The 27,889-nt window shown below is 35.9% G+C and overlaps 2 protein-coding genes across 3 annotated transcripts in view; one reads left to right on the top strand and one right to left on the bottom strand.

Moving 5' to 3' along the window:
• The window catches only part of Exd2 (Exonuclease 3'-5' domain-containing 2), a 95,878-nt gene that overhangs the window by 33,062 nt on the left and 34,927 nt on the right, over window positions 1–27,889 (bottom strand). Inside the window, exon 1 of one of the 2 annotated variants that reach the window (XM_081736169.1) lies at window positions 7,189–7,338. The exons of the other annotated variant lie outside the window; for it this stretch is intronic. The gene's annotated coding sequence lies outside the window, so the exon portion shown is untranslated. Of the gene's footprint in view, window positions 1–7,188; window positions 7,339–27,889 lie in introns of those variants that run through there. 2 annotated transcript variants of the gene reach the window in all.
• The window catches only part of LOC145668380 (uncharacterized), a 51,973-nt gene continuing 46,286 nt past the window's right edge, over window positions 22,203–27,889 (top strand). Inside the window, exon 1 of the mRNA XM_081736168.1 lies at window positions 22,203–22,307. The gene's annotated coding sequence lies outside the window, so the exon portion shown is untranslated. The remainder of the gene's footprint in view (window positions 22,308–27,889) is intronic.

The following is a 27,889-nucleotide window of genomic DNA, read 5'->3' as shown; positions in this document are numbered from 1 at the left end:
CAGAGGCAATAGTTGTAAACGAGTAGTCTAGTAAACGTGACTTTTGGGTTTATGATATTTTAAATATGGCTAATGAAACTTCTTTTTGGTGTATAATAAATGCCTAATAATGGATTGTGAGTAAATTTGGAAGCCGAACCACTAATCATGTAGCAGAAAGCTGGCCTAAGTTCACCCGTTGAGGTGACCAAACACCGTTAAATAACAGCTAATTTTCCAGTGTTATGTAGCTCTGTTATAAGATTTCATGCTCTCGCTCCGCTCTGATAAGCCCTACGCATCACTAGGAATTTCCTTAAGCACCCGATTTGGTGTGATTCCCTTTTCCACTCATACTGGAATGATGGTACATATATAAACTCTCGAAACAGAAAGGTGTTTCTACAAATCGCTGTTCTATTTATTTTATTATGTACTATGCAGATCGCAGTGATATATGCTTACATTTATTTTGAAACATTTTCACATTCTCTCTTTCTCCCCCTCTCTGCGGTCTGGTGGTGAGCTAATATAATTATTACAATAAAGGCGATAATACGTTACGGCGTGGGCAGCTAAAAGTCCATAAGAGGGTTCATGGCCTCACGTGCCGTAGTGGCTGCGGTCTTTTGGTATTTTGTGGCCGCTTCACAAAATTGAAACCTTTAATAACATTTTTTTTTCTCCTCTTTCTCTTTGGTCGATTACGTCCTGGTTGAAAATATAATATAGATAGAATGAATACTGAATACTTAATTTTGAGATCTGATAGAAAAGGCTCTTCCATCGTAAACAGTAGCGTCATATTTGTTCAAATATTTTGACATCAAGATCTTTAACTGTAAATATTTTAGAGAAGGGAGTCAAGAATATCTTAATAAGAATATGCTAATCTGTATTAGTGAGAATATATATATATCATTAAGTACTGAAATGAACGCACAACAGTATATCCATTTAAGATGTCTATTGTTACACTGTTTTCATATCGCTATCCAGTGATCATAAGAATTTACATTCGAGCTATGCATATGTTATCAGTATTACTTCTTTTATATAATGGCAAAAATGATCATGTTGGCCTATTATGCTCTAATTGTAAAGTTATCGATGCCGTTTCCTTTCATTAATAAATATACATATTTGTAAACAGATTTTCTTTTGTATTTTGATATTATATGAATATATTTTGGATGTTAAGGGCTTAAGTTTCTTAGGATAGATATATGTATATATTCGTGATATGTGCTGCTGGTAATGATATTGAAGTGAGAAATTTTATGAGTATTTAGTCGTCGATGAATATATTCCTGTATTGAATATGGGTTTATGGAGTTGTTTTCTTATAATGTATGACATTGTCTATTCATAATGTAAGGCAGCACTTAATGGATATTCAGCTCTGCATACTGCTGCTGTGGAGATTGTTTACTACATTAATTTAAATAAAGAAGCTCTTAACTGAATAATTAATAAAACTACACTAGAAAACGGCTCGTTTTGCATAAGATGGCTCGAGAATTCGTTTATTGGTCATTTGCGTTAGTACAGTGTTAGTTAAAGGAATGATTGTAAGCTCCTCTTCTTTGCATATGCGATCGGTTTAAACAAGAGGTATGAAAGTATATTTTCTCACTAAGATATAGCTATGACTAATAAATACAGTTTGTCCCAGCGGAATACTGATTGACAGCACGCGTTGCCAATGCGGTATAAATGAGTTTTCTTTTCTCTGAAGTATCTGCGAACATTGTCGTAAGTCTTTCAACGTCAAGCGAAGTTTTAAGTCTTGTCATCTGCCTACGTGGAGTCTTTTCTAGTTTTCCTAGTCAAACTATAATTCGACGGATAAGAAGTTCCATTTGCTGAATTATTAATATTTTTTTTATAGTAACACCCCGTTTTATTATATAAAACCACCACCAGGCTGTGCGAGTTCAAAACCTTTTGTAATAAAAGAGATTTTTTTTTTATGGATAGTATACTTACCTCTAAAATTTAGTATTATACCAAAGTAGAGTTTTAAAGTATTGAGGAATAAAATAAATAATATTGTAGCTTGTATCTATATCCGTTAGTTGAAATATTTTATCGTTTATACTGTTTCTTTTTTTTTATTTTATATGCTACTCAACTGCTATTTAAATAAACGTGTTGTGCCATTTGTTGGCAAACGAGAATACACAGTTTGTAACCTACATAATCAAGTATTTAAGTATTATTCACAAATAGTCATTTCCTTTGTAAGTTGAGTGAATGATAAATTCTGCAAATGCTTTTGATTACGATATGTCCTGTTCAAATACCAATGTGCATGATCCAACGAGTATAAGGACGCTTATCAATTACTCCCAGCTGAAAAAAAAGAGGAATATATATATATATATTTTTAGTCGATGTTAGATATTGTTTGTGACAATTCTGAGTTACATTGCGTATGTATAATAGTTGTAGGAGTCCATCGTAAATTTATTTACTATATTACATTAAACCTAAATTGAGTTTATTCACTAAATATTGTCTATTATATCTATACCAAATACGGTGTTCTGTTTGTGCCTCAAACACACGTGTCAGGCTCGAGCTATAATTGCATACTGAATTTGGATTATCGTACGATGTAAAAATGATGACTTGGTGAATACCCAATTGTGTTTATCCAAATAAAAACTCCTATAAACGTGAATTATAGACTTTAATACATGTTTCTGACTGAAATGACTACAACCGGAGTGGATTGTCGTTTTGGTCTGGAACCTGAATATATATATAGCATATTTTAAACTAGGTACCAGTTCGTTATGAACGTTACTAGTGACGTCCACGGCGTCTGTGATTGTGTACGTTCTTTATATATAGTGTTCATTCTAGTAATGGTTTTAAGAGAAAGGAACGTGTTCACTCATCTTACCTCAAGAAAAAACTTAGGAAAGCAATTAGTGCAGTGAATTTTGAAGTTCAATATTATCGTTTCGATGGATTAAACTGAAGATCTACTCAAATGACCTTACTTAATAATATTTGGCTTCAATCATTCGTTAGTTTTATACTTCTTCATTAATATATATATATATGGTAAGTTTTAAAATGTTTTTTTTTTTTTTTTAAATTTTCATTTCTTTCGTATTGCTTTTGTTTCTGGTATTTAGTTCCAATGATTAATGTTCTGGGAATGAATAGCAAAATGAACCATTTAAATTAAACTTATCGATCTTATTTAGATGTTTATTTTAATTTGAATATCTATGACATACCAATGTGTTAATATATATATGTTTGACTTATTAATACGAATCCTGACATATAATGGAGTTATTCAGTGCGGATATTTGCTTAAGGGAAATTCCTTCCAAAAGTAGTTCGTCCACTTCCTGAGGGTAAAACTAAAAGGTATAAAAATAAATAAATAAAAATATGTAGGTATATCAAGATTTAATTACACTTAATTCGCTCACTGGCGAAGATGGTGAAGAATAATAGGTGGTCACTATCAAAATTAGTCCACCGTTGGTATATGATTAGTCCTACATCTTTTCTCCAAATAATTAATCTTTTTCAGACTATTTGAACTAATTAAAGTTTACGATCCTCTCTTCCCCAAATTAGTTTCCTTGTGCGATGCATAGTGCGGTCTAAATAAACTAGTACTTCTTCGGATGAAGTTTGCCATATGTAGTTCCTATCTACTATTGGCTAACAAGGAAACAAGAGAGGTGGCAAGAGAGGGTGATGTAACAGTTAGCATCCTATGAACCGGTCCAAAACAGCCAAAACCAGCACTGCACCAGAAGATGGTCCCCCTGCGTTTAGTGGACTGCTTGCGGCATCGTGCATGGGGAGCTGCTACCCGCTGGTCAGAGCATCAATGAAACTGTGTACTGTCAGTAGTTGAGCCGTGATCAAGAAATACTCAAAACTCTGAAACCAGAACTTCTGAATCGCAAAGGGGTCCCCCTGTTACAGGACAACGTTAAGTCCCACGTGACTAGGATGACCTGAGACGTCATTCTACGAATTGGATGCGAAACACAATTGTATCCGCCATACTCTCCGGACATGGCATCGTCCGATTATCACTTGTTCCATTCCCTGAACAATCACCTTAGAGAACGCCAGTTCAAATCCCTAGTAGAGGTGCAAAATGCATTTGATACTTTCTTCCCTTCACGGCCCACCGGTTGTACCGCGATGGAATCCATGGACTTGCAGAACGTTGGCAGAAGGTCGTCGATGCTGATGGGGAATATTTGTGATCTTCCAGGTATACCTTAGGTGCAGTTTAACTGGTGAAAGAGCTGCTAGAATTACAGCCAATCACATATATTGTTATAGACGGCTGTGGGTGCTGTTGTTCACTCTGAGAAATGAATCTTCTTAATAAATCTGTTAGAAATTTCATCAGACTAAATATTCTTTGGTGAGTGAGCGTCGGTGAAACGGACATACCGTTTCGCCATCTAAGATTAGGTAAAATCATAACGTAAATTGGTAGTTAAGTTAGTAGGCGACACGAACATTGGTCAAACGGGAAGACATCATCAGAGACACATGATCCTAGGTTTCAACCCCTATGGCCTCACTTGCCTCACTAACTACCTTCAATAAATAACTAGATATATTATTAGTACAATATGTGGTCATTTTTGATCTTTTGCGTACTATTACATCCAAAATTTTCTTTCATTTTACTTCTTCTTCTTCTTTTTTAAAATTCAAACTTTAAACATACTAAATTTTAGTGTTTGATTCGTCATAAGAAGGTTGGGATACATCTGCTTGTATTTTTAGCCTACTTCTGGTACTTGAACCACATTAAAAAATTGCAATTTTTGCCATCCAGCATCTCCTTTTCTAAAATTTCATAAAGTATTTTATTTAATCTGTAATCTATTTATATTCTTATTCTTCAAGTATGTATTTTTATAGGTATTGCATTTATTTAAATCTGATTTCTAAAGTTTCATTTGAATAATGGAAATTCAAAGTATATACGTATATTCAAACGGATGTAAATGCTCCCCTAAGCCATCTCTTGGAAGCGACAAACAATAGTGAGAAAAATCTGCCATGTACTTATATAACATGATTTTTTTATTATTTACTAATTGATTGTAGAGTTAATGGGCATATCATTATTGGTGGATTTGTTCCCCGTTACGAGGAATTTGATTTTGTATGATTATTTATATACGTACCCATTCCTCGGGATATAACTATAGAACAGTGTTAATCGGGGAAATACAAACTTGAGTAGTGGTTCAGATCCCATTTATGTCCCGTCTCGCATATCAAAGAAGGAATATGTATGTGTCATATATATTAGACAATTTGAATCGAAATAGCAACTTGAACAATTTTGGAAACTTATATATAATTGTGCCTTCATATTCCTCGCTATCTGTAAAATGGAATCAATTTCAAAATGAACTAGTTAGTGATTTCCTTTAATGCGTGACAAAGAATTACTTCCTTGGAGAATGTTTATAGTGATCTCGGACGAAAAATCGAAAGATAATGAGAGCTGCTGGGTCCACGGCTGGCTTATCTGATTGCTTCCAACATTTCTCGGTTGGATGAGCACAGGGAAGACTTTTTGCTCTCTTATTGAAGATCGAAAGATTTGATAAAATGTGGCCCCTTGAAATGCGATATACCCCTTCGTCCTACTTCTAATGCTGAAATTTTTATTATCCATTGTTTACAATGAGAATTCACGCGCCAAATACTTTTCCAAAATTAAATCAATGGACATCCTGTTTTTCGGCGATTATTCCTCAACGGTATGTTTGATCGCGACATGCGACCCCTTACGACACTCACCGCGCTCTCTCAAATCATCAAATCAAATTTGGATAAGACGGTACAGGCATCTCGTAGGAGTAACCGGATAAAAGAACGCCTAAATCGAGTAACGAGGAACTTTGTTCCAATACCAATAATATCTTCATGTAAGCTAATTCCCATTTCATGTATTTCCGTCAAATTGTACAATCTATGATATTAGGATTTTCAAACATTTTTGAAAAAAAAATTTCATTTGACTTTTAGTTTAGCGTCCCTTTAAGCAGCGAAGTTATACAAGACGTGGACCTACAGCTTAACGTGGGAACCGAACCTGGTCTCCCACGCCAAAGGCGCATCCGCTAACTGCTTAGCCACAAAGGAGGTTTGCTTTAAAAAGGAAAACGAAACTAAATAACCAGTATTAACATTAACATGAAATAAAAATCCTAAAATATGAATAATTGAAACACATTTAAAATTTGATGCCACAACGCTTTCCAACTGAAAGTATCAAAAAGCTACGGTCCATGTTCCGTTAAGGGTGTCCAAAACTACACTGGACCCCCTTAAGCTAATCTAACCTAACCTGACCTGACCTAAGCTAATCCAACCTAACCTAATATAACGTTATATTATGTAATCAAACGAAAATCAATAGAAAGAAGTGGTGTCAAAGACACTGGACCCCCTAACCCAATTACCTCATGTACCGAAAATCGAATTGCAAAATGTTTAGGGGATAATTTTGGAACTGGAAGACCAAAATCAGGTAAAATCACCATGTTTACAGGAGAAATGAGTTGACGTTACGTAAGTGTAATTACTAAATACTAGCATAACATAAGCTACTCTAACCTAATCATTTACATTAGAACATTAATTCCGCTAACCCCTGCCAGCTTTTCAACCTGACAATAATGACACGAATAGGGTAGGTTAGGGTGGTTTAGAGGTTTGGTTTCCTTCACTCACTCGGTACACAGGGTTAGCCCAGTGGGACTTACCTAAACCTAACTCCTTAACCCTACCTTATCAGAACATTATCCTCGAATCTTAGTGTCAGTGTCATAATATTCTTAATTGTTGGTAAGTGCAAGGATAAATAACGATATGATTAGGCCTGCTTATATACTATTATAATTTAAATACTATTATAATTTAATTTTAAACTTCATGTCCGAAAGCTACACAATTAAACAATTATATGACATTATATTACTTAATAGAAATTGATGTAATTTCGCGTGTTTCCATTTATGATAACCCGTTTATTTTAGCAATATTATTTATAACAGATAATAATTACAATTGTCTACAGCAGCCGAAATAACGTTCATAATCAAATACACAATTCTTCTGTATACTGTATTCTATTCTTAATTAATAATATTAGAACTTGCTAATTACAAAACAATATCGCAATACCTTGAAATCTCTTCCATTTCATCTTGACATATTTCCTCCTTGCACTTCGTTCTCAAATTGTTACGTCACCAATATTGTGATTTTACAACTAGATAGATTGAGTTCGAGCCCTTCTACAAGTATTCGTGCTTAGTTAAGGACAAGAAATTTAGCTACCATTTTTGATTAATTAGGTATTAAAATTCAAGAGACAACATTGAAGAATGAAATCTGTAGTATATCACGAGATATTGTACAAGAATAACCTACTAAACTCATTCATCACCAGTTGGGTGCACCGTAAGTCCTAGTCAGTCTTGGGAAGTAACGTAACGCAAGTAACGCGTTACTTGTAACGCGTTACTTTTTAAGTAACGTTTCCTAATAACGCGTTACATTTTTTCCAAAGTAACTGTAACGGTAACGCGTTACAAATTTTTAAGTAACGAACCTAGTTTGCGTTACTTTTTTGCGTTACATTTCAGATGAGTAACTACAATATATGTATATTTTTTTCGGAAACAAATGTTTCTTTCCTGTAAGTGAATTTCTCAGAATGGAAAAATGGAGCATGAACGATGTCAGTGACCGACAATTCCTATACTGTTCGCCTTTTCCCGTTTCGCCTTATGACCTCTAGAAATGAAATTCGCATGTAAAACCTGTTATCACTTTTCATCTTAATGCAAGGCGGAACGGGAAATCTCGATGTGCATTTTCCCGTTTCGCCTTACGAACTTTACGTTGGTAGGCTTGCAAATACACTCATAGATACAATTTGATTTGTTTATTTACATAACAAAATATAGTGCCACTTGCTTCTTTTGAAAGATGAGGACAGCCTCAGGGAAATCACGTGTACTGATTGCAAGCACCTGGAAGATTTTGTCTTAGATTTTGACAGCTTCAAATTAATGCATTCAGTGAGTGAACTACGAGTGCAATGGTACTGGTAGTCTGTTTTACTTTGAATGGTGTTGTTTTTATAAAGATGGAGAACGAAAATATTTTAGCGTTCGAATATTCGAAAGAATACTTTTTCTTAAAAGCTGAAGATGATGAACAGCAGTGGCGTATTTAGGGGTGGGGCTTCCGGGCTTAAGCCCCCTCCCCCGAAATCTTACTTACTATAGTAAAGTATATAAAATATCTTGCAGAATTTTCACATTTTCAGGCAAAGCCCCACCGAAACAAAATCGTAAGTACGCCACTGCTGAACAGAATTTAAAAGTAAAGTGGTGCCCCGGCGGGAAATATTTATCAACAATTAGTGTGCCATAATGAACGACATTCAGTAAGGGTTTAATATGAATAAACGGTGTTCTGATGATCAGGCCTACCTTATTGATGTGATGTTGATGCAATAGCGGATCCAGAAGGATCGTTTGGGAGGGGCGGTTCGCTTCCTGGAAGATGAACGTAGCCTCAAGGTGACCAGAATTCAAATTTGCAAGAAAGGGGCGCATATGAATCCGGGGCTGGAGGGGGTACAAACCTGATTCCCAGATTCCATATTGAGACCCGAACTTGTATTGTTTTTTTATATGAAAGTATATGCTTTCTGTAAATTTAAATTAAGTACGCACTTCCGTTTTGGAAGCGAGGCGGTGACATGAATCACTTCACACATAGTCACTGCAATTATATCAGATGCACTGTCTTGCACAGCACTTGCATAAAAGAAAGTACTGTATTGACGATGACCTTCATTTTAACAAAAGAGTGTACAATTTGCTCTAATAATTTATATTTTGAATAACAATTGCGGGACAACAGCTGGAAAAAATGACAGGCTCGGTCTACGCAAAAGTAGATAACAAAAGTATACATGCATAAATAATGATACAAAATTCATCTATCTCTATATTTGTGGGGTCCACGAAACATAGTATAATTATATCTATCCCTACAACAACAACAAAATTATATTATACTAGCCTTCGCCCAGGTGGGGCTATGCCCTGAGACCACCAATTTGCTTGGCATAGAGCCTCGCACAATATAGCAAATGCTCACTGGTGCAAATCTGGGGGGGCATGAGGAGGACGCCCCTCCAATCTTGGAACTGGGGGAACTTCCCCCCCCCCCCCGATTTGAAATTTCTCTTTTAGGTAGAAATGTGATGATTTGTGTCCTATTGCCACAAAGGAAAGTGAGTTGAAATTGATGTCCCCCAAAATAAGCGTCGAATATGCCTGCCTCCTAATGATCAATAAAACTCTGCTCTCCAGAACCCTACACAGCATTGTTTGCAACTTCACAAATGTTTTGAATATCGCTTAAAAAAATATGGGAACGGTCTTACCCATTGCTCCCAATGTTGAAGACAGATTTGCGTCGCTGCAAATGCTCCTACTTGACACTGTGGCACAAAATTTCGCGTTCTTCCTTCTGTTTCTTTCATATACAATTGAATTGAGCTAAAACTCTGTCATGAAATTCAAACACCTCGTAAGGCATTTTAGTCAACCACCTCCACATCTTTTCCTTCCCTTCTACGTTTAGTGGCAAACTAACCCGCTCAAATACATTTTGAATTGTTTTAAATAAAAAATCAACTTACCAACTTTCATATTTCTAACCATAAGGGATCCTGAGATATGGACATCTTATAATAATATTTCCCATCCCTTTTCTTCCCTTTTAGGTAAAATATCAAAAGCGCTGAAATTCGTGTTGAATTATTTTAAGTGGGAAGTCAATATACCAAATTCCATGTTTTTGACTTTCAAAGATTCTTAGATATTGATATCTTACTATAATAATTGCAATCCGTGTCCCTTTTTCCTCCCATTTCTTGTTTTGTCCATTGTACTAAAGTATCAAAAAACGTTGAAACGCTTGTAAATTTATCTTAAATAAGAAATCCAAATGCTAAATTTCAAATCTCTAACATTAAGGGATTCGGAGAGAATGCCATCTTATTAAGATAATTTCCACACCATTCCTCCTTCCTTTCTTTGAATTTCCAAAAAATCTTTCCTTAATGATACCCTACGTCACAAATCTTAACTACTGTTCGAATTTCAAGTTCTAGCTTAAGCGGTGTGGCCTGTGCGATGATAAGTTATTCACTTAGGACTTCGTCTTTTATATATGAATTACAATAACAGTTTGTGTCATTTCCCAAGAAAAGATGAAATGCCATTAAAAGCCTCAATTAATTCCTGGTTTCCCTTCCCCTTCCTAATGTTTCCGCGTTGAACCCCAAAAATCATGGCTCTCTTTGTTCATCTGGTAGCTAGCGTACGTACCTTTGATTTTTGATGTATGAGGTTCTGTAGTCAGTGCCGTGCCGTAGAAAATCAGCGCCTGGGGCGAGAGTAAACGACGGCGCTCCCGTACATATAAGCGAGGTCGATAGACTAGCCACGGAGCGTCACCATGGTTGGCGCGAAACAGAAAATTTTCAAAAATAAACCCTGTTTTTCCTGGTTTTTGAGTACATTTTTATTACTTCTCTTCCTTCCATTTTATATATGTGCACAAGTATAAATCTGACCTCGGTGAAATTAAATATTAGATTGAAAAATACTGCTGTTGATCTAAAATATTCCAAGTAAGTTTTCCTCTCTCTTTTTTCCTTCTTCTTTTCCTCCCTCTTACTTCGGCGCCCGGGACCGTCGCCCCGCTCGCCCCCGAACGGCACGGTACTGTCTGTGGTTTGATTCCGTATGAGTGAGCATCGAACGCACTACAGTGGTTCAGATCCAATTTTAAACTCTAGTTATCGTTCTGTAAAGAATCGCTTTTACAAACGACATAAATACATATCAATCAATCAACCAACCGAAAAGTCTCAGATTCAGAGAGCTTTCGGTAAGGAGCGCTGAAGATTCTCTTTTCTCTTTATACAAAGTGAAGGTACTTGAAGTTTCGGGCCCAGAATTCCATTTCCATATCCTTTTTCTAGGACAATTTTAAAATATAGCTTTTTAGTTCAAAGTTTTACCCTCCTTCCTACAGCTGTTCGTCCAACGAGTGAATCATATTCTAGCTCCTTTGGGGCTTATGGTGACCACCTCAAGGAACTAGGGACAGAAGTAGTCACACTTCAAATATGTCTGTATTAAGTACTATTAAGTACCACACATTCTGATTTGAATGTGGTAGGCTTGTCCCACAGTTTGGATAGGTCGGGAAAAGACCTTCCCAATGGTGAATGCTGGAAGTAAATTTTTAAAAACCTTTGGAGGGGGCGGTCGCCCCCTCCGCCCTCCACGTGGATCCGCCAGTGTGTTGATGGTATGTAATATTAGGGTTCTTTTAGATCAGTTTGCATATCTTAAAGTCCCGTTGATTATAGAGTTTGGAACAACTAGCTTTAAAAAGCATGTATCGATTTTAGAGTTATTGGCAATTTTTATTCACCCCCAGTTCATGTGTTCTCATTTCGTCAGTTGTAGTGTAATGTTTCTCTATATTCTGTATTTTTAATTTTACATGTCAACATTGTTATTATTATATAATTAGTTTAGCAGAATAATAATAAGCAACCATTTTTTCTAACGCATAGGGATGGGCACGAGTCAAGCTAAAACTCGATTCGAATCCAAGTCGAGTTTCGAGTCGAGTCAAAAGTAATATTCTCGAGTCGAGTTCCGAACCGATTCACTGTTTTTGGAGTCGAGTTTCGAGTCGAATCGAGTTTGATAATCGGCTCGCTCGTTTTAACTCGTTTTTAAATCGTGGGCTGATTACACTGGAAAGCGAAAGCCATAAGAAATGTAAGCTAAGCAGTAATATGGAATACTTTTAGTGTTGCTCACGAGAGGCTCGAGCCGGCTAGGTTGGGATAAGCCATCTGCTCGGTTCGACTCAACTGAGCGAAGGGCTCTAGCCGACTCGGTTGGATGGGTTGTTGGCTCAGCTCACTTCTCGGTTTGAGTCGATAGTGAATGAGCTGTGAGCCGATCTGCTCGAGTCGTTGACAATTCTAAACCCGGGCCGAGCAGTTTTGAAGATATTTGGCCAGTGCCCTATAACTTTTAACAACCTTTGGCTCGAGCCCGAATACTCAACCTAGACCCTCAACCCAAATTCAGAAGCTCGTGAACAATGTCCTTTACTCCTAGACTTCACGACTACCGAGGTTGGCAATCAACTACTTTTTTAGTATTCATATATAAACCGCCTATCTTTCATGTTTATACACAGTGTTGTTGTTATAATAATAATAATAATAATAATAATAATAATAATAATAATAATAATAATAATAATAATAATAATAATAATAATAATAATAATAATAATAATAATAATAATAATAAAAGAAGAAGAAGAAGAAAAAGAAGTTGTAGTAGTAGTAGTAGTACCATTGATAATAATTATGTTGTCTATGTAAGATACTTGAAGAGAGTACTCGAAACTATACACCAGATTTGACTCGACTCGACTCGAAACTCGACCCGAATTCGAGTCGAGTTGGAGGAAATTTTTCAAGCCGAGTTCTGGCTCAAAGATGTCTGTTTCTAGTCGAATCGAGTTTCAAAGAAAACTGCTCGAATTCACTCGTGCCCATCCCTACGAGTAACGCAGTATGGCATTTTAGTCAATGTTACATTACATTAAAATGTTCATATAGTTGTCAAGTAAAAATTTGTCCTTGCATTTACATAAATCGATTCAGAACGTGTAATAATAATAATAATAATAATAATAATAATAATAATAATAATAATAATAATAATAATAGCGGTAGTAATAGCAGTACGGAAATCTGAACTAATAAGATTTTTTCCATATATTCAAAGTTTCGGACCTAAAAGTAACGCGTTAGTAACGCGTTACTTGCGAAGTAAAGTAACAGTTACTTTTTTGATGCAAGTAACGAGTTACTAACGCGTTACATTTTAAGAGAAAGTAAAGTAACTTGTAACGCGTTACATTTTTACAAGTAACTTACCCAACACTGGTCCTAGTACTTAACACATTCCTGCCTTCTATGGTCATCAGTGACGACGCTAGAAGGAAAAGGGGCAAGCGCCCTAACACTTATTTTAGGATAAATCAAGTTATATCATTATTATTTTCGGTATTCACAAGATTATCTGACCAAAAAAGCTCAACCTCTCCAATTCCCTAACTTTCCAAGAAATTAAAGCACGTGTCGTTACTAGTGGTCATCACATTTGGTGTAATCCCCTTCTGCATTCACACACTAATGCATTAGCTACTGTCATTGTTGATAGTAACTTTCTGTCTGTGCACTCAGGATATATGTCGTTTTCGGCTGGACTTCTTCAACAGAGGCAAAACATGTTCCCTTGAGGTCAATTTCGTCTCAGGGGCCATTCCCTAACAGTATTAGTAAAATTTGCTGTTCCCAGCGCAACTGAAATAGCACTATATCAATTACCGGAAATTAAATCGCAAATTTTGCATTGCTTTGACTCAAATCATTACACAATAATCCATTTGGAAAAAGAAAAATCTGGTGAAGGGGGATGCCAGATTCAGTTAGTAGGATGATGTTTTATGACAATGATGCATGTACAAAAAAAAAAAAAAATGAAATCTTTGAGTTTAACGTCCCATGGATATGCCGGTTAGGTTAAAGGAGACGGTGTTGATAAGAGATGAGTGAAATGAAGAAAGTGGGAGGAAACGGGAAAACCCCGAAAAAAACCACGAGCACGGTGTTTGTCCACCACAAAGTCCACACGGCGCGAGCTGGGATCGAACCAGGGTCCCGAAGCACCGAAGGTGAACGCTCTACCACTGAGCCACCGCGCCGCCCTACAAAAAATGCCTTACCCACAGAGCCTTATGACCGGTGCGTTGTCCTGGTGCAGAATCCATCCATTTGTTAAGAGATACTACTATTTGGTTAAAATAGATAGTATAGTATCTTTAAAGACTTCGGAGTTCCCAAGATAACTTGAAATTGATTGCGTGCCTTGGTGAAACAAGAAATAAGATGGGAATAGAAAGGAAGGTGTAAGACGTTTCAGGGAATTATAAGATGACACCCGGCAACGCGTTTTCTATGCTACTTTTTAAACTTCGCTCTAGTGTGATCGATGTGAAAATAAGGGAAGATAGCAACAAAGAATTACTAGCAAATGGAGTCAACAATCGAACTAAGCTTTCAGAAGGAAATTTGGAATGGTGTAGAAGTTCATATGCAAATATTGGCACAAGAGTAAAAGATTTCGTATAGTATTGCATACGACATCAAGCACGACAAATTGTGCTTTTGAAAAATTGGTGCACTATGGGTAACTTCGAATCTGATAGACGACTATGGTGTCACCTACCACTTTGTTCTTGCGCATTCGAAAAATATGACTTTCTAGAAGATATCAGGATGGGTTGGTCTTGGATGTTACTTTATACTCTCTAAGAAAAGCAGTTCGGCTGGAAAGAAAACATTTTGACTTCATGCTTCCCAAAAAATTCACAGTCATCTCTGATGAAAAAGTTGTAATGACAGTTTTCTGAGACAGCAGGATGTTTTAGTTATGAAGTTTCGTCTGTTTGAGATTTCTGAGCCCGTTATAGACGTACAAATATTCCATCTTATATTGTGTCAAATATTTCATCAAAGTGGTATTTGAACGTGTACGATACCAAGTTGTATGCAACTTTTGGGTTGGTTACAACATTTGATACAACCAAGGATCTTATAAAATAGAGGATCTGCCCTTACAACAAAATCTTGAAGCCATACGTCACAGTTTCGCCACCCCTACTCTGCCCACTCCGCCCAATAGGATCGCAATGTTTTGAGCCAACAATCATGGCGGAAACGAAAATAGCCAATCAGACGAAGGCGGAAACGAGAGTAGCCAATCAGACGTGCCGATGCTCGGTTGTTTTTTGGCTTCATAACATCCTTGGATACAACTGTGGTGAATTAGAACTTGTTCTATTTCTATCCAACATTGTATCAAAGAAAACAAACGAAAATCGCTATGCGATTGCACTATAATCGAGTATGATGTGGGGGAGTTCTTATGTTGACATAACCACAGCAACAGCATATGACGTCACTTAATGACGTTACTAACCTGGAGCGCTTCATGCGCAGTGTATCCATAAGCAAGGCAGCTCTGTTGACAGCATCTGAATAATGCATAAATAATTGCAGCTTGTTCTATCAAAGGCGGGAAGAACGCCGGGATTTTTTTTTTTAAATCTCATTTCGTGTTGCGTCCTCAGTAATATTCTATTTTATAAGTGTACTGACATTCATGATATATCAATTTCTTTTAGCACCAAATGAACTCTTGTAGGTTTAGTAAGTGCTTTGGAGTGGCAGAAACGGGATTAAGAATATGTGGACATTTTTAAATTACAATTTACAGGTAAAAGGTGTTAATTCAGAACAAAAGACAAATGTTTAAGTAATTAAGGCGCAAAACATGTAAGTCATCTATGAACAAGCAATAAGATGTTGCTTTCATTTCTATGAAACTCTCCATAAGGGGCATTACTGCAGGGCTGCAAACTAATGCACAAGGGACTTGACATATGACTATTTCGCTGCCTGAACCTACCGTAACCTAACCCTATTTACTGTTACTCTTCTACTACTACTAGTATATTATTATTACTACTACTACTCAACTACTACCACTACTGCCTTACTATACTACTACTACTAGCCTATTACTATACTATTAGGCCCGAAACCAGCTACAAAGGTTTAGGGGGCCGTGAATATGTTAGGTGGTCCAAGTCATTAAAAGATATCTTATAAATATCTAAATTGTGTTCTTTGTATTAATAATAAAATTTTGTATTGAAGTCTAGAGAGGCAACAAAAAGTTTAGCGGGGCCTGGCTACTACTAAACTACTACCCTACTACTACTAAGTGTGCACCCATAAATGAATTTTTTTTTTAAATTTATTTTTTGAACAATTACGAGTATCTCTTGTAGCGCTCCTGAATTTTAGACCTACCTGTTCCTGGTGGATTACTGGCACACGTCAACACATGTAAAGTCTAGAAGACATGATGACACTATTTTCATCAAGATATGTGAGTTTCAAAGTAATATGAATTTGTCCACGTATTCTTGATCTGAACTGCGGAAGCTACACTATCCCAATTTAAGGATGCACATTAACACTGATATAATAAAGTAATTATGCAGCCTGTACCTAAGCTACTCGAGGTTCACGTTTACGCACCCACTGGCTCAACTTTTGAAGTATTTCGTTTTATTAGCTTATCGACGTCGACCATACCCTATGCGCTGCATTGACAACGTCGCACATAGTACGAACTATTCGCAAAATCAAAGTAGTCGAATCACTTATCGACAATTTTCGCATTTACTACTGCCTTAAAATGGGAAGGTCATTAAGTGACAAGAATTCCCACCTATATCTGTGTTCTGTTGTGGGATTACATGCACAACATTTAATGGATTTATCAAGAAATACTGAACCCACAGATTCAGCACCCACATAATTGCATTCTTATGAACTGCACACTGAGAAAAATCCGTTCTTCGAACAGTGGTATATTGTATATACAAATACACGGAATCCTCTTGCTTACTACAGAAATCAGTACGGAGCATACGTTATCCATATGACACATACGCACTGTCCTTAGATGTTACATCATGCCATTGCAAGATGTCTGACACGTAACAGTTTTCCGTATATCGCATGCATATACCTATGTTACATTCTTCAGCTATATGTTATATACGTCCATTTGTATGTGAGGTACTGACCGTCTATATTGTTTCATACGGAAACTATGTATAGATAGAACACTTATACGGAACGTATTATAAAACGCGTTTTCAGTTATACGTCTGCTGTACGTTACGTCCAAACACTACAGGAATTACGCATGTAAGCTACCTTTTTAAGTACGCTACCTACAATTTTTTTCTCAGTGTGTGCTTTGGAAACTAGCCATGTGTCGGATTACGGGGAGAAAGCATTTTTTTGTTGAAAATCATTGCTGTTTTCTTAAATGTTTGTGAGGTTAATCTACTTTAAGGTAAGCATATCACTAACTAAAGAGTTTCAGACAGTATTGATGAGCTTGAATAGTCGCTAATGTCTCGCCTTTGGTCCTGGGCTCGATTTCCGGCAGGGTCAGTCGGTCGAAAAAGTGTAACAGCTTTTTCAGGCCAGCTATCCTAAATGAGGTTTTTCCTGGGATTTCCTCATTCTCATCAGGTAAATGCCGGGATGGTACGATATCTAATTTACAGGCCCCAGGCCGCTAATTTCCTTATCCGTTCTTTATATCCTTCCCTGTACCGTGATTGTGTGCTCGCCGAAGGTGTCATCCCTCCAACGTGACGTGCTTAAGGCCATACATGCCGGTAATGGCCATGACTTGTATAAATAAATAAATAAATAAATCAGTATTGATGAGCGAGCGCTAGCAAGCGAAGTCGGGTCAGAGCGCCGCAATGCACGTTGTATTCGTCCATTATAATTAATAGCAAATAGTAATTGCAAAATTTTCCATTCCGCACATGACATTTCCAGTCTATTCAGTTCACAAATTACTCACATATCAATATCAATTATCTTTCCGCAACTTGAACTCATTCCACCTACAAAAATTCTGTTTTTTAGTAAGTTTTAGACCCCGTAATCCTAGAGAACCCGAGAAATATATTACATATTTATTTCGTAAATTTTACATATTCAAACTCATAAAATAGGACAGCACCATCGTTTTCTACATACAGTAAACGTTATATAAATTTTAAAAATTAGTAGTACAGTCCTTATTCACACGCAGTCATTCAGTTTAATCATAAAATTACAGTTTTTGTGTTTATGTATTCTATACCTGCATCCACTTATCCAGCGCCGTAACTTAGATTTTTTCTTGGGAGGGGGTAAGCATTAATAAGCGTATTTGGTGCTTCTAGAAAAAGTTGTATTTCTAATTCTTGGGCTTCCTATTTCCATCTTTCTCTTACTCTTTATGGGCCCCCGGAGCTTGTGGGCCCTCCGCACGTCTAGGTCTGCGGGGTCGTTAGTTACACATCTGGGCCCGTTCCATAGATGAGAAATTAATTAAGGGGACAATATTGACAAATATCAAAGCCATACGAAAAACATTATTGCTAGGGCCTCTAATGGTAGACTTTTTTTTTTGACTGAAATGGGCCCACGGCACATTTTTGTTTTATTTACCTTTTGTGTGTTTTGTTTATATAATATAGTGGATCTGTTCGATGCTTCGTTTATAATTTCATATTCATGTCGTATATGGAATAAGAAAATTTTGTCTTAAAATGGGCCCTTCGAACGGCGGGGAGCTTCCCTGGGGAAGCAGTTGCCCTCTCCCTTCTCAAGTTACGGTCCTGTTACTTATCACATACCAAGCCGGTAGCCAGCCCAAAAATGTAGGGGGAGCCCGATAGAAGTTTGAGGGTCCCGATTGAAACGTATTATAGTTAATCATCATATGTCAAGCCTACCGTGAAAATTTTAGGGGGCCAGTAAAAACTTAAAGGGCCGGGCTATGGATACGGGCCTGTCACATACTAATATGATGTAGGGCTATCATTAATTTTTATGTCAATTATATATTGTGGATCTCCAAATTTTTGGTGGCAACAAATCTTTCGCGGAGTACATCATCAAATTTCGCGTGTGGAGATAGTATGTTTTCATACAAGTATACAAATATCTCTTTAAGTATATTATTTCATTAATAGATAATCATTTTTTTAACATAGTTTCTTTACGAGTCTGTTATTCTAGTATAAAATTAATAAGTTGACACCAAATCAGTTGCAAACACTGCTCAACGTACTACCACATTTAGTGACGTCATATTGTGTGGTGGTCTGGTTTTGTCAACTTAAGGTCTCCCATGATGTGGACACGGAAAGCAGTTGACATTCTTTCGATGCATACTAGCAGTAATCTGTTTTGTATAACTATAGAATTAAAGAATATTAGGACTAAGTATCGCAGGTGACTTCCCAAAATTGATGTAGATTGAAAATGTTTCCTGAAATAAAATTTTAAAAAAAACATTTGCTTTCACTTTTCTTCATTTAAATGATTTCTTAAGACGTTCTGGTATGTTATTACTTTATCGTATGCTCAGATTATTGCGTACAGAATGACAATATGCATGTATATGATGTGTCTGGAATGATTATATGGGTGAATATTTGATTAGGGGTAAAATCGTGTTCTATTAAGCTTTCATTGTATTTTGAGCTAATACATGTCAATATTTGTCCTCCTGATATTCCTCATGAACGTTTACGAGCGTTACAATATGGTTTTTGAATTAGCATATATTCTTTGTATTTTTTAAAAATGAAGTTTTTACTTAAATGTCATTACCGCAACGTGTCCTTACTAACAAGTTGTCAAAATACATTACTGTTTGTGTCACTTTCCAATATTTTTTTTTTTAAATAATCGACACATTCAAGAGAATATACATCGCTCCTCATTACTCCGATGAATAAAATATTCCACCTTTAATTCTATTTACTTCATTGTTTGTAAAATCTCAGTCTCCAGCTTAGTATGTCATTACCGCAGAAAGTTTATAATTAAATTATTTAGCAACTTGGAACTGGCAACATTGAAAAAGTAACAATTAAAGAACGATTTGACATCCTAGTTGTGTGTGGAAGACTTGTTCCATCTTCTTCTATTTAACAATTTTCAAACACAGTTACTTACCTCCCCCCCCTTTGCGATTTGAAACCTTTGAGTTAGACCCCCCTGGAACCCTGCTAGGGCACTGGGACAAGACGTCTTTACTTTGAATCGTTGTGCTTTGAAAATAATGTCACACGTGCTTTCCTGTTTTCACATTTGTCTCACCATTTCCGATTTATAGGGGTGGCCATGGACTTTGCAATTGTTTTTGTTTACATTTTGATCCTCTCCATTTTGAATAGGGTTGTCGTAGAGAGTCGAGACTTACTCAATTTCTTTCATTTCACAACAGCTTCCAAATGATGTGTTACTTAACCCCCTTGCCATTTGAAACTTTTGAGTTGGACCCCGTCTGGGACCTTGCGGGAGACCCTGGGGCAAACTTTTTTTTTTTTTTTTTTTACCCCAAAAAGTGTTCTGTTGAAAATGATGGGATACATGTTCGCCGAGTTTCCACATACCCAACCATTTCTGAACAAATGACCCGGTTCAAACTATTCTGCCGGCTAATACCCCTTACATTACAAAATATGTGCTAACTCACGATATCCTAACCGGTGGCACGTATAACTTTGGGATTCGTCTAGTTATAACTTATGAATGTAAACACAATTGCCTCGTTCGGATCTCAGCGGAGCTACTTCGTGATCTTTCCTTGTGAGAACTAGAGTGTCGAAAGCACAAGAGGTCAGCGCTATTAGCAATTACTGTATAGATAAAAATCTATAAACTATAGAAATAAAACCCACATTACACAAGCCACTACAGAACTCAGTTTGCGTGCACTTTCCTCCTTCCAGTTTACTTTCTGGGAACCACTAGCTATGTCCTTTTCATACTTATAAATTGTGACCACGTTACTATATATATATATATATATATATATATATATATATATATAGGTATATATTTTTTTTCTTTTCACAATACCAATTATTTCATTCATACTCTCACTTCTTCTTATTAGTATCATGCGATCAATATCTGATACTTTTTTTTTTTTTAATTTTTACTTTAACGTCCAAAATGCGTACTTCCCGTATGCAGAACTGCACGGTAATGACACATTTATTTCTACGTTAAATTCCACTTAGACATACAGTACATATTTGGTTCCTACAAATATAAATATTTCCCAAATGTTGCTCTTCCCTTATCAAGAGTAATATTTAAGTAACATTAACCGTGAATTTCCCATTGAGCCCTTATAATTGAATTGACAAAAGCTATATCATATCTGTGCATTAAAAAAATAATCTAAAATAGACTAAAAATATACTTGAATTTTATATATTTGTTCCTTTCTTTGCCCTACTTTAAAACTACATTTTTAACATCTGAATCATTTTATTATTTTAACGGTATTCATCCTACCTTTTATGTAATCATTTGAAATTACTTTAGTAATTCTTTGCTTGTGGGCTTTCATTTGTTTTCGATAGTATATGAGAGCCTTCCATGCAAATAATAATAGTAAGTACTTCATGAGCCGTACAGATTTTCTGTAAAAACCAAGGATGGAATATAAAATATCGCCTTGGACACCGCTTACGTCACAACATATCGCTTGGTCGTTTTCAATGGATGTAGCTTAAAACACTTTTCAAGATCCATTTATTCAGTTAATATTCCGTATATAAAAGAAAGAACATGTATGTTTATTTATTTCACATGTTATTCTTTTAAATTTAAAGTAATAAAAAAAATAGAAATGCCCATTCATAGTTTTCGGGCTCGAAAAACTGCTGACCCGTTTGAAATGACGCCGTTTGGAACATAGTTAGAAGCCACTTCAAGCTGTTTCTTTTTTCATTTTATTTATTTATTTATTTATTTTCTTTTAGAATATCAACTTGATTAAAGAGCGTATTTTGTGGAGGTAGGGTGTTTTAAAATTTATGCCAAAAGTATATTATGTTCTGTATTTTTATCATTACTTTTTCATTAAAATACTTATTCTAAGAGACAAAGGGGTCCAAATACTCACCCTGAACCAACCCTCCCATGCAAAGAACGGGCATGGCATGCTTCTAGTTTTTTTCTTAATAATACAGGCTATGCTATCAAAACAATTCTGTTTATTTATTTATTTCAGGAGAGGAAAAGAGAATCAAACAAAAATGCATGTGAAGAGTGGTGCAGTCGCAGAAAGTTGGGGAATTCTTTCAACGAAAATAGTTACGTTATAATTACATTAGATTAAACAGAAAGTTACATTTGCAATAGCTGCATAACATTTCTATCCTACATAGAATCACGTATGCACGTTATCAGTATGAAACAAATTCTTTTTCCAGGATTCAGTGATAAAACGACGTAAGTTAAGATAAGCGATAAGCTTAACCGTTAAATCTTAATGAAAATGCCATAATTTATCTTGTTTATTCTCGATACGTGTTAATAGAGTTGTTCGTGCTGCCACCTAGATTCTCTCCCAGGTGTGATGTATTGAGGAACGTGTTAAGCAGTTTGTAACACGCCGGATTGAGAACCTACGAGAATACGAATGCAAGTAAGTGTTCGACAATATTGTATAATTTTATACTTATTTATTTACATTATTAATCAGTTATATGGTTTGTTCTTATATATTAGAACAACTGTATTTCTTATGTTGTTCTTTTTACCTTTTAAACGAATTTAGTTTATCAAAAACTAATTTTTATATATTCTCTGTCCGTTTTTTCGTCCGGGATCTCAAAAGAATCATTTGATGGATCCTCATCAATTTTAGCCAGGATGTCAAAAGTTAGGAATCCGAGTTCCTTGATGAAGATGATCCACAAAATTGATCATAATACATGAAAACTTCTTTAAAAAAATCTATTTCCATATATTTCTATAAGAATAAATTAATATCAACGTTGCTTGGTAGACTACCTGCAGTGGTGTTAAGATTAACGGGTTAGTATAATACTCAGGATGTAAAAGACTGTCTGTGGAATACAAAACCAAAATGAAACTAGAGTATTCGGTAAGGGTTCGACTCATGGGTCTAAGCCTACAAGGAGTTGAGTGGCTAGAACGAAATTTCTAGGATTCATAGCTCTTCAGCCTACAATAAAAATGCGAAAAAATAAAATTTTCCATTTCCACATACAAAGGGGGGACAAGGGCATGACACTTAAAATTGTTCAAATATGGTAAAACTTGCAAATTTTAATCTGTGTAACGTCCTGAGAACAGAAACAACTTTCAAAAAATATTTTCTATTATTTGGAGGGGCTCAAGGCTAGACCCAAGAGCCGAACCCTTATCCAGATTTCCATTCGCAAATCTGAAAACTTAAACACTTTCAATTTTCAAATATTCATTCATTATATTAAGGCTTTTGAGTGGGGAACTGATGGAGAGGAGAAATGCAAAAATTCAAACTTAAACTTTTACGTTGTGCACACTGTGTCGAACCAAAATCCTTCTTTGGTGTACACTGACACTGCTGCTTGTTAGTTGTTATTGGATCACCGTCTTGATAGAGGGAAAGGCAGAAGGAAAACTAGGAAGATGAAGACCAAGGATAGAATATCTAGATGCTGTTACGAAGAAGAGGCCTTGTCAAAGTATAAAACAGCTCTCCCAAGCGAGAGAGAAGTATTAAAATTTCCGTTGCCCACCAACCTACGGTTGAGGTGAACAAGATTTTGCCAGTGATAAAAAACCTTTGATAATTTGTCGATCTATTTTTACACTAATTTATTGAACAGATTTTTTTTTTGGTTCTCAACCTAATCGCTATCACTATCCCTATTTTATCACATTCTCGTGCCAGAGACACCCCTATTATAACTTCTGGTTTAAATTTCTGTGATATTTTTAATATACCTATTGCGGAGATTCAATAGATAGATATGCAGTTTTCAGTAGTTTCATATCGTACCTCTTTCATTTAAATTGATTTTTAAACAAGTCTGCACCTGTTGAAAATGTTTAGTAGACCTATTTTTTGTTGTTCTTAATAGTATGTATAAAAAATGAAAATATGCCTACCAGAACAAAATTCATTACTGTTTTAAAATATATTCCGGTATTAGATTCAAATAACATTTATCTCTTCCGATTATCTTCGCGACCTCCAGGGTGAGAAACCCTACTATAGACTAACAGTTTTTTTTTTTTTTTTTAATTTCATATTAGTTGGAAGCAAATAGGATTTCGGTTAATGCGAACGATAGGAAAGACGAGAATGATAGGGATCAGTGGGAAATAAGGATAACTCACTTTTCTTAGAAACTACATCCCCAGATTAGTTTGACTGTTGCTACTGTCTGGACATAATAGCATTAGGTCTACGACGGTATTTTTCAGACAATTGAGGGAAGTAATTGAAAATTCATAACTACAGTTATTGAAGTTATTGACTACAGACAGAAGGTACAGGGCCTCATTACGTAATGCTTTGTGTCAATCCAACGCAAAATTTACGTCTTAATTTGCGATAATCGGCATAACAGTTATAACTGCATTTCCCATATACAGGGTGTTTTAAAACTACACCGACAACGTTTGGAAGGCGATTCCTGACACCAAGATAAGACAAAACGTATAGACCAACCTGGATGAAAAAATGCTTCCTTTTCAAGTTATAGAAAACATGAAAGAATGAACTTTAAACGTCTATAGCTCCAAAACTATGGGATCTACCGTAGTCGGGTCAAGACTTCACTTAAGAACTAACATGTACGCTATCCAAAAATACATGTTTCATAACCCTAAGGTACTCACGCAACAGTTTTTATAGAGGGAGTTTGGCTACGGGCATATAATTTGAAGTACTTACCAACTACCTCTATAAAATTTGTTGCCGAAGTGCCGCAGGATTCTGAAATATGAATATTTGGATATGGCACATACTAATTTCTTAGTGAAGTTCTGACCCAACTACGATAGGTCCCATAGTTTTGGAGCTATGGACAAGTTCATTTTTTCATGATTTCGGGAGCCTGTAACTCCGAAAGGAAGCATTTGTGCACCCAGGTTGGTCTATACTTTTTGTCTTATCTTGGTGTCAGGGATCACCTCCCAAATGTTGTCGGTGTTGTTTTGAAACACCCTGTATATGTGAGTGGAATTTCCAGCATTACAGTAAACTATGTAATACAACGCTATTTTAGTTGTGACAATGATCTAGCTCAAGAAGCGTCATTTTTTGAGTATTTGAACAATAATTTTCCTGTGAATTTGTGGGAAAATATAGGGCCACGTATTTATTTTGCAGCCTTCACGAGAAAGGTGGAAGATGTTTCCCAGCGAACAACTTCTATCCACAAATCAATTCAACTGACGACCCTATTTGCAAATCTGCTGATTTTCCATTCATTACAACTCTTACTCCCTTTCCCTCCCCCATCTTTCCCCTGCGCGAACTCCCTCTTCACGCAATCCCTTTTTATCCTGACTTTACCTTACATAAGAGAATGACGATTCCCATACTTGAAGAATTCGGTGCAACGACATTGCGCAAATTTTTCTAAGAATTAGATCGTTGATAATCTCTGTAATTTCTGACTTATTAACGAGAAACGGGAAAAATCTTTGAGTTGTACGTCCCACAGTTATGCCGGTTAGGCTAAAGGAGACAGTGATGATGAGGAATGAATGAAATGGTGGAATGAAGAAAGTGGGAGGAAACGGGAGAACCCTGAGAAAACCCAAGCACACGGTGTTTGTCCACCACAAAGTTCACTTGGCGGGGGCTGGGATCGAACCCGGGACCCCAAGCATCAGGGGTGAACGCTCTATCACTGAGCCACCGCGGCCCCCTAACGAGAAACGGGAAGTGCTGAAATTGCGCAAATTTCCACCGTTACGTTGTCAACAATAGGATTCAGGAAATTTTTCGTTGTCGAAGGAAACGATACTTAAAGCCCCCCATTAATACACAATGTACACCTTTTTCTGTTTTCGTCAATATGAACTCAATCTGAAAGTTTCACTGATGTTTCTCCAGTTTATTGCTTCTTGTTTATATTACCCTCCTCACTAAAATTTGCTATTAATTCTCAATCATGATTGGTTCGTTGTGATTCTCGTTCCTCATTGGCTTGTTATATTATTCTTATTATATCCGATATCAGCACACTGACCACTCGTTCTTGTAGCAATTTATACGATAACAATATATAACATATTTTCCTCATGCCACCTAAGAACAGTAACTAAGATGCAAATGCAAATATGAGGATCATTTATAGAAAGGCGAAAGGGCAGTTACTAAGATACGTGAAACATGAAACATGTAAACAATTGTTTGATTGGTCAAAACTCGAAAATGTAAACAAATTCTTATCTCTGATTGGTCGAATGCCTGTCCATGATATTTAAAGGGAACTTCTAGAAATATTTATTTATTTATTTATTTATTGTTTATTTTATACAAGTTTGTTTTCCTCAACAGTTTTCCAATAACTATTTGCTTCCAATAACTATTTTCTTACAGTTTTAATCTTACAGTTAGACCAGAAACAGAAAATTATTGACTAGGACATGTTCTCCTGTTCCCCTCTCTAATGTCGCCCGTGCTCATATATAATAGCGATAACTGAAAATGCTATTGTCATTCATTAGTTAGTTTTTTTTTAAAAAAAAAAAAAAGACTTGCGTTTCGGTGACTCTTTTTATTAGTCGAAATGCTTATGGTAATTATGGCAACGCTGCACATTTTTTTGGCGCAATTTTCAATTTTGTTGCCTGCTCATTAAGGCTTTATTTGTATCAACAGATAAGGGAGTGAAAGTTTGCGCAACTTCAGTGCACCCGAAGAAATGCTGATTATTTGCTTTATTTTTATTCATTATGTCATTATTATGGGATTATTAATGACAATTATCCCAAGGTGTAGAAAATGGGGTTCAATATAGTTTTCACTTTTTTTAGGTAGCTACTAGGAACGAGCGCGTCATTTGGGCGCACTCTTGTGTCCTTAGGTCCTTGATACAGAAGTCATGGTTCAGGGATACCTAGGACAATCCCTTCTTAAATAAAACAGTGGGTACGTTGGTCCATCCCTTAAAGTTGGGGAGGGGTGCATAGCACCACTTTTTAAATATTGGAAATTGCAAAAACTAAAAATTTGATAGGATAGTGTAGGACCGGGGTATGTACCTCTGTAAGTTTATTTGTTCCATCTCATTCCCTTTTATAGATAAAAAAAACTACAAAAAACGTAAGTATGCGAAGTTTATATCTTAATTTATCCTCTGTGATGAGGTTTTACTACGTTATATGGTTTTTTGATTGAGTACAGAAGTCCATTCTTTTCCATAAAATATGTGTACTTTGACGATCCTCTTTAAAAATTTTAGAAATTCTACATTGGCCTATCTCGATCATTTGAGAATTGTGAAAAAAAAATTGACAAATGTTGTCTAGGGCAAGAATATATATAATATATATTTTTGTGAATTTGGTTGGTCCTAGTAAAATATGCAAAATTTAAAATTCGGAGGTTTTAGACCTATTGCAGTATATTTTCTTTGATATGTTTTTATTGTATCATATGCTTATATGAATGTGTAAGGAGTCAATTCTCTTTCACAGAACATGCGAACATTTCATTTTAAAATTTGAAAGGTGTACATTGACCCACATCTTAAATTCTGGAATTATTAAAAAATAAACATTGATAAATGTTCTCTAGGACTCGAATAGATAGGTTTGTAAAATTGGATGGCCCTGCTTGTCTCTTTATAAACATAAAAATCGCCAAAAATATATTGTCAAAAGGCAGAAATTTTGCCAGAAATTTTTTTGCAGACTTTTATTTGGCAGAAATTTTGAATGTGGCGAGAAATTTGAATTATGATCAGGTGAGAATGTCAAATGTTGTGCCCAATGTCCACTAAAGTGATGCTTTATTCCAACATAAGAACACATGAATGAATACAGGATCCCATTTTCTTTCATTGGATATGTGTACCTTGAAAAGTACATTTGGGTTACTCTTAAATTTTAGAACTATCAAAAAATAATAATTTATAAATTGTTCTCTAAAACTCAAGTGTGCATACTTTTTTTTGTAAATTTGGATAGTTTAACCTGTGTCTTTTCGTGGTTAAAATAATGCTAAATTTCAAATTTGAAAATTTTTGACCTAAT

The sequence above is a fragment of the Thermobia domestica genome, chromosome 13 (genome assembly GCF_964235325.1).
Source record: "Thermobia domestica chromosome 13, izTheDome1.hap1.1, whole genome shotgun sequence".
Classification (NCBI taxonomy): Eukaryota; Metazoa; Arthropoda; class Insecta; order Zygentoma; family Lepismatidae; genus Thermobia; species Thermobia domestica.
Note: the sequence above shows the minus strand (reverse complement) of the source record. Positions and strands in the feature narration are given on the sequence as shown.